The following is a 7,972-nucleotide window of genomic DNA, read 5'->3' on the forward strand; positions in this document are numbered from 1 at the left end:
GTGAGCAGTGTTTTAGCAACCATTTTCCTTCCTATTATGCATGGATCCCGTCGAGTACGACGGATGCGTAGGGGTGCTAATACCTTCCCTTCGCATAACCGACTCCCGATCCCATTCTCTTCGAGCGTTTCCTTTCTCTCTTTTGGGATAGATAACGCACGGTGGCGGCTCTGTTGTTTTCGTTTCCCGCCGGTTTTTCGCGTAATGTGACAAATACCATGAAAGAGGGGAGACTTACAATCTCACTAACTAGAATGTTATGCCTTTTGTGTCAAAAATTTAGTCCTATGTTAAGCAATCGTAATTGGACTTATATAGAAGTCATAACTATTTGAGGTCGGACAATAGAATTTTGGTGTTAATGCATGTTAGAGACATAGTATAATGAACTATGCTCATGAAACATTATGGGTGCAGCTAACTCTTCATGAGGTAACTTTATAATTTTCCAAGGCAAAAGGGCCCCTGACCAATTTGAAACAAAAATAAATAGAAACAACACAAAAAGAATATGCAAAAGTGGGGGCCTAATCTCATCCATACTTATGTTGATTTTGCAATCAACTAGCCTTAGGATATTGAGATATCATAGGTTCATGACATGAATGCATAAAGAAAGGGAATGAGATGAAGAGGGGGGGGGGGCATGGATCAAACTCAAATTGGACAAAGAATGACTTTTGCCGAGTTAAGATCATTCATTCATTTTGGGAGATGGAATGTACACCTAAATTCAATGATCTTAACTTAACAAAGTCAAATCAACCTTGACCAAGGCCCAACAACACATGTCAAACTTTCAAAGTCAATCAAAATGACTCTACACAATTTATTTGACATTTATTCAATTAAAAATACTAAAAATAATACATTAAATTAAATATGGTTGGTCAATTTCCTAAAACCTCATCAAAACATCAAAGAAATGTCCATGAGATTTATCATAGGTCAAACAAGGTCAAAGGACCTTAGAGAAAAATTCTCAGAATTTTTGGAAACTTAAAAGTATTTTTAAACAATTAAAAATATTCACAAAATCAATTAAATCATGAAAAATATTAATAATGATCCAAAAAATAATTTTAATTCAGAAAATAAAAGAAGATTTTATTTAAATTTTTTTGGTGAAACTCTCATATTTTTTGGATCAATATTAAAATTAATATGAATTAATGAAAATCAAAGGAATAAAAACTAAAATCAAAAAATCAAAAAAAACATGGACCACTTGATCTCACTCATTAATTGAGGTGGCATATCAAGTGGTCTGAAACACGCAATCCACGATGGTCTTTAGTCAGTGTGCCACAACAATGGTCATCCAAACCAACGCTTATGATTAAAACATTTTAAACCAAATCAATGGTTCTGAACCGTGCCATATCACTGCCAGAGCCAAAGACCGGTCATCTTCTCCGATGACCCTGGTCGGACTGGTTCAATCATCACCATGACTTAAATGAAGAAAAAGGACATGATCTGAAAGACAAAATGACGTAGATCACGAATATCACCTCAATTTTAACTAACTCCAAATATATAGAGAGATATGTGGAGTTGAATTTTGAGGTGTGTCAACTGAGTTGCTTCGATTTGACCTCAAAGCAACTCAATCTTATTGCCTACATTGGTAGGACTTCGGACAACCAAAGATCTAAGAGAATTGATGAGAATTGAGTGAGAATCGAAGAGAAGAAAAAATCTGGAAAATACCTTCAATGTTGTGCAGAACTTGATCTCTCTTGCTTCAAATCGTGTTTGATCTTGCTCCAATAGCTTGCAGAAGTGGCTTAGGATTGGTACAAAGCTTTGGATTCTGGAGTTTTTGAATCTCTAAATAGTGAGATTCAAACTCAATTTTCAAATGAAAATTCTCAAGTTTTCCTTTCAAATGTGAGGGTTTCAAGTATGGAGGCAAAGCTGGCGCACAAGGATCCTTTGAAATGAGCACAGAGGGTCTCTATTTTTAGCAAAATGGAATGTTATTTGCACACTTGAAATTTTGTTCGCTTTTAGCAATGCCATGTCCATGCTTGCATGGGCGTGTGTAGGCCCATGAAGCAATGCAATTAGGTCCAAAATAAATTGTGCTGAGGTTTGAATGAAGCTTGAATGGCAAGGCAAATTTACATGATCACTTGAAGATTTGATTTTTCCAAATGATACAGGCCTTAAAACCATGTGTAGCCCTATCAAACCTTGTCCAAAATCAATGAATTAGTACTCTTTGGAAAGCTTAGATCAAGAGGAGAAAGTCTTATGCTGAACACCTTTCCATTTGGAACTTGTATCATGGTGAATTTTGAGGTGGAAGTTTGGAAACTTCAACATGTTGAAAAAATTTCTAAGTGTCAAGTCATATACTTCATTATTCCGTCTTGCTTAACTTTTTATGTGAGCTCCAAATGAGAAAAGTGTCTTCATCAAACTTTAATATCTTTCAAAGACCTTAAAAATGGTCACCAATGTGACATCATTTGGATTTATAATGAGTGAGTTATGCATTTTTGAAGTTGAGGAAAATCACTTGTTCAATGGTATTGGTCCAAAATGACCTATAATATATCCTCATATCACATGCTCATAAAAGTTGATTTATCTCTCACTCCAAACATCAAAGTTTAAGTAGACATCTTGAATTTGATTGTGAAATTTGAAAATATTTTATCTCATAAAAATTGAGCAAGTTATGGCCTTGGGAAGTTGACTTTCAAATTAGGGTTTAGATAAAATAACCTATAATGTTTCAACATAGAAAATTACTTTCCAAGAAAAATTAGCTCTAGACCTCAACATGAAATTTGTTTGGAATGTCATTTAGAGAAACTTTTCTCTTTGAATCATTTTCATATAATGAAAATTGTAGGAGATAGGGTCTAGGGAGATCCAACTTTGATTAGATGAATTCATCTGGCCAATCACCACCAACCAACTTGCTAACATGCAATTCTCTTGACTTTTTAGGCTCATGGTAGATCATATATGCATAAGATGATGAATGTTTAAGTGTCCCTTGAGAGATTTGATCAATTGGTGAAGAAACTTGTTGAAGAAGTTACTCAAGATACCCAAACAAACTAGGGTTTCCAAGGCAAACCAACTCCAAACTCTTGAAGAAATCTTAATCAGAATAACATGTAAATATCATTGGGACTCATATATGATGCTTAGAGACATTGCAGATCCTTCCTTGGTTTGTGTTCTTAGTCATGAGGGTCTTAAATCCTAGATGTGAACTTGATAGATCAATGATGATCATGCCCTACCTACAAAAGAGTTAGGCAAATGCAAAGACTTATTTTTGGTATTTTGGTTAGTAAAAAAAATGATAATATACAAGTATGATACAATCACAAGGTGCTTGGTGATCGCTCCCAAAACAAACCCACTGAAAGAGGGGTAAGGAGAATGTCAAGGTATGATCCCAATGTTAATGCATTTGATGAGATTGAATGATGGATCTTAGGGTCAAAATTGGGGTCTTACACAAACTAACCAAATAATACATTTGCAACTAACATTTCCATTTCACCTTAATTTCATTAGCATTTATAACAAACTCTGTAGGATATATAAACGAACCTGATTGCAATTCAGAGGGAGATGCTCATTATGCAATTCCTTCATCTTCTTTATGCTTCCTCAAATTTATCCTTCTGCATCAGTTCTCTTTCATCATTCTGCAAACTCTCAATCATTTCACATTTGTGGCACTCTCAGGACCACCTGTAACCGAACCAGTCCCAATCAGGTAGCCAAAACTCCACGTCTACAACCTTCATTCTACAAATTATGGGATTCTTCATAAGCAACCACAACCTATCACGGTGGTAGTCACAAGATCCAAATCACAAGATCCAAATCATACCTATGTGCAAGAGGAAGGAATAAACGAGGTGAGGATCAGTTTCGTACCTATGGTGATATCATGAGTCAAAGCATTGAACACACCTCTGCGGTAATCGGTTTGCTCCTTTTGGTCGAGCCGAAGCAAGAATGCGAACACCGTGATGAAGAGGAAGATGCCAGAATGAATAGTATCATCATGATTCAAGTTTTATCCGGTTTTTGTTTGTAGTTGCTCAACTGCGGTGCATTTCGGTTAGTCTTCCCATTTCATTTCAATTTTCACTTCAATGTTGCACACGACCGTGCCTTTTTTCGATTCTGTTTTGGTGAAGACGGATAATTAATTTCGATGGCTCAGATTCAATTTAGTGAAGCTTATGGAGTTGAATTCTCTCATAGTTCTCGGTAAGGATGAATGGCGAATTCAAGGATTTTGCGTCAAAGCTTAGGTTCGAATCTGATGTCGTGCACACCTATAAATCAATTTGTTGAGTATTCTAAAACTTCTTATTTCTTTAATTAACGTCGATCCTGAACGAATCCAAATTGTTCCTTGTTCCAGCGTGTGTTAGATTTCAATGGACTCAGAAAGCGAGAGCTTGAGCATTTTGAAGTGATGACGAAGACGATGATGGACGCGATCCAAACAACGTGATGACGTTTAAGCTCGTTCCAAATTTGTTTCCGTTTGGTTAATATTTTTTATGAGTGTTTGGATATTAAATATAGAAATTACGAAAAGTGTTTGGATATTGAAGGTTAAAGTGATGAAAAGGTGAAACGGTGGAGTTGAATGGTGCATCGCCTTTGTTTATATTGTGAGTTGTTGGACTGGATGACCATGTGACGCTTGGGCTTAAGGCCCAAGCATACTCCATTTGCTCTCGCACCTGTTCCATGATACATTACACCCCATATGATTTAGATTCTAATTAGCTTGAGTATGGGCTCTATTGTGTTCGGGCCTGCACCCCATTTTTTAGTACACACCACCCAGTCCAAGTTCTGAACCCTCTTTTAGCTTTTTATTTCAATTCGTTAGTTGGATTAGGTTAATTAATAATTAATTAGCTTGATTAGATTTTAGAATTAGGAATTGATTTATGATTTGATTAATTGAATTTTAGGTTTGATTAAAGCTAATCATGATTAACTATGTTAATTAGAATATTCACTAGAAATTAATTTTGTTCTAATGTCTCAATTAGGCCACTTGTTAGATTTGATTAGAAGATTAAAATAATTGGATTTATTTTGCATAATAAATAATTAGGATTATTTAGTTTTTAGCTAACTATTTTTTTTAGAAACTTCGGTCCTAATTTTCACATAATGACCATTTTACCCCTTAGGGATTATGTTTGTCATTTTAGCCATAAGTACATGTTCCTTTAGGTTTAGATCTTGACATAGATTTTTTAATCAAGCCATGACCAATTGCATGTTCCCTTAGGTATAGTATTTGATTAATTATAACCATTAGATTAAGTTTTAACCTAGTTTCCTCAAATTAAATAAAACCCTCTGATTCAAATTGATCAAAAGTAATTTTGATAATTTAAATCATTTGTTATTGTATAACCCCACAGTCTAAATTGAGTGACCAAAAGACCCTTGGTCACTTAATAAGACTTTTTCTATAAGCTGTGGAGCTCCAAGCCTTAAGTCAGATTCTCAATCAAGGCATCCTCAGTCATACCAAGCAGTGGATAATACAAAGTACATCAAAGATGGCATCTTCAAGAGCTTGCTAAATCAAAGCTAGAATTGTGTGGCATGAGCCTTAAGTAATAGAGAATGAATGAGACTGGAGAATTCTTACCCCCATTTTGAATATCTTTGGGTATTGGACTAATGACCCAGTTGCTTATCGTATTCACCTCTATTCATAGACTTTAGCACAGTTCAAATCAAACGATTGGCAAGTCTCTCTCTTTACAAAGCATCATGCAATAAGAAAATACTATATCAATAACTTATCAATCATCATTCAAGTTGTGCGATACGATCCTTAAGAAATGGAGAAGGAATATGACTGGAGAATTCCTACCCCCTTTCTGAATATCTTTGGGTACGAGATGCTTGACCCAGTTGCTCATTGTATTCACCTTCATTTATAGACTTTAGTGCAATTCAAATCGAACGATTGATAAGGTCCTCATCATCATTACAAGAAACAACAACAAAGACTCTCCTCTAGTGACTTGAAAGTTATGATGAAAATTATATGTCACTGTAAGACCCCAATTTTTTCCCTAAGATCCCTCATGGCATCATAACATTGCATTTGCATAGCCTCAAGGATCATTAGCATCTTGGTTCCCTTTGCCTTTGGGTGAGATCTCTTCTGAGTGGTTTGAGATCACCAAGCATGCTTGACTTGAATATCATTGCTTTTCTCATTTTTTTTATTAACCAAAAGCACAAAAATATGTCACTAACATCTTTTGTTTGTAGCTTGAGCAATCACAAGGTCCATGTTAATACCTCAGGATTGGCATTAATTTTAGAAAACAAATAATGTAATCACCTCTGTTGTTTTAATATGTTGGGTTGAAGAAGTTCAACATCTGGACCAACATGTCATGTACGATGTCACGACATCAGGTCTGTGACATCGCACATGTGTAGGAAACTGAATTAATTAATTCAGTATATGTCATGGGATCCGCAAGGATATCTGGTGAATATCCTAACTCCCTTGTGGAGGTCTTGAAGACTAATTCAGAATATATATATAGGCTCTAAATATGGAGATATATATGGAGAGAGATTAGGAACTTGAAGACCTTGTTTGTAGCAGAATTTTTCTGCTGAAGTTGTAACAGCAAAGAACAAGTCTGCTGCAATTTCTGAAGGCCCAAATCCAGTTGGGTGATTAGGTTATAAATAGCTGATTGTAACCTAGTTTTTGTAAGCCTCTTAGAATGAATTTTTAGGGGTGTGTGTAAGGTAAACCTCCCAATCTGTGGGAAGGTTACCATGTGTTTCTTAGTGGTAAAACCTGAGAGTGTTTGTAACTCGAAGCCTGTAGGCAAGAGTGATTTTGTTCTTGAATGAAGCTGTGAAGCAAGTTCAAGGTGTGGTAACATTACATTTTATTTGTAGTGATAGGAATGGAAACTGGAGGTTTCTATCTAGGAGTTCCTAGGTATAGATTGCATTGGGTAGGGATTAAGTGATGAGTTGTAAACGGGTGAGTTTAACTCTGAATTGATACTGCTAATAGTGGATCTTCTTCCTGGCTTGGTAGCCCCCAGATGTAGGTCATGTTGGACTGAACTGGGTTAACAATTTCCTGTGTTTGTTTTCCTTCTGTATGATATAATCATGTTTGCCATAACTAAGCATGTATTCCAGTCTGTTCATCAAGATAATAGCAGACCTGATACATAGCCTTCTGTTGGAATGTCAATCAGAATGTTTTGACATTCATCAACAACAGTACATACTGTTTAATAAGCTGATGATTTCAGTTCAGTATGTAGTGAAGTCTGGAGTTCAAAAGCATAACAGACCTGGCCAAAAGATCATTGTGAAACTGTCAAACTGGATGTCTTGACAGTTCTTCCAGTAAGCTGATACTGAAGTAGAGACTGGTTGGTCTTTTACAGTACAGCAAATTTAGCACAGTCTGTTTTCAGGAACCAAGCAGACTTAGCATATGGTTCTGGACTTGGATGTCAAACGGAATGTTGTGACATTCACTCCTGACTGCATATGCTAAATTGTTGGATGGTTAGTTTTTCTGTTTCAGGATTTTTCTCAGGCTATTCTTCAGGAATCCACCAGCTGATTGTCATACCCTTATTTTGGTCCTGAATTTTTCATGTTTGTTTGGCCTGCTTGGCCTAACCTAACTTTGGTTTTATATGAGGATTGGTTTTGATCCAAAGTCATGGTGTTGTGATTATGGATACATCTATGGTCTGGGTCATCTGAACAACCAAGTTTCTTGTGTTTCCAGCCACTTGCCAGTCATGTTATTGGTTCATGGATACTATGCCAAAACCCTAACCTTACGGTCTTATTTCATGGTTTTGTTCATACACATTATCAGTCAAGTTATTTTCTTTTCAAGAGTCAAACATCCAAGTTATGATTAAACCAATTGTGAAAACCA

General features: G+C 35.9%; 2 long non-coding RNA genes across 2 annotated transcripts; one reads left to right on the forward strand and one right to left on the reverse strand.

Annotated features, from left to right (window-relative positions):
• Positions 1–2,645: 2,645 nt before the first annotated feature.
• On the reverse strand, positions 2,646–4,055 carry LOC127129038 (uncharacterized). Its single transcript, XR_007806126.1, has 3 exons — positions 3,916–4,055; positions 3,583–3,819; positions 2,646–3,266 (listed from the first exon to the last, which is right to left on the reverse strand). It is a non-coding gene; the product is annotated as an uncharacterized LOC127129038 (long non-coding RNA).
• LOC127129039 (uncharacterized) lies at positions 3,965–4,750 on the forward strand. Its single transcript, XR_007806127.1, has 3 exons — positions 3,965–4,101; positions 4,208–4,298; positions 4,412–4,750. It is a non-coding gene; the product is annotated as an uncharacterized LOC127129039 (long non-coding RNA).
• The last annotated feature ends 3,222 nt before the right edge of the window (positions 4,751–7,972 follow it).

The sequence above is a fragment of the Lathyrus oleraceus genome, chromosome 3 (assembly GCF_024323335.1).
Source record: "Lathyrus oleraceus cultivar Zhongwan6 chromosome 3, CAAS_Psat_ZW6_1.0, whole genome shotgun sequence".
Lineage (NCBI taxonomy): Eukaryota > Viridiplantae > Streptophyta > Magnoliopsida > Fabales > Fabaceae > Lathyrus > Lathyrus oleraceus.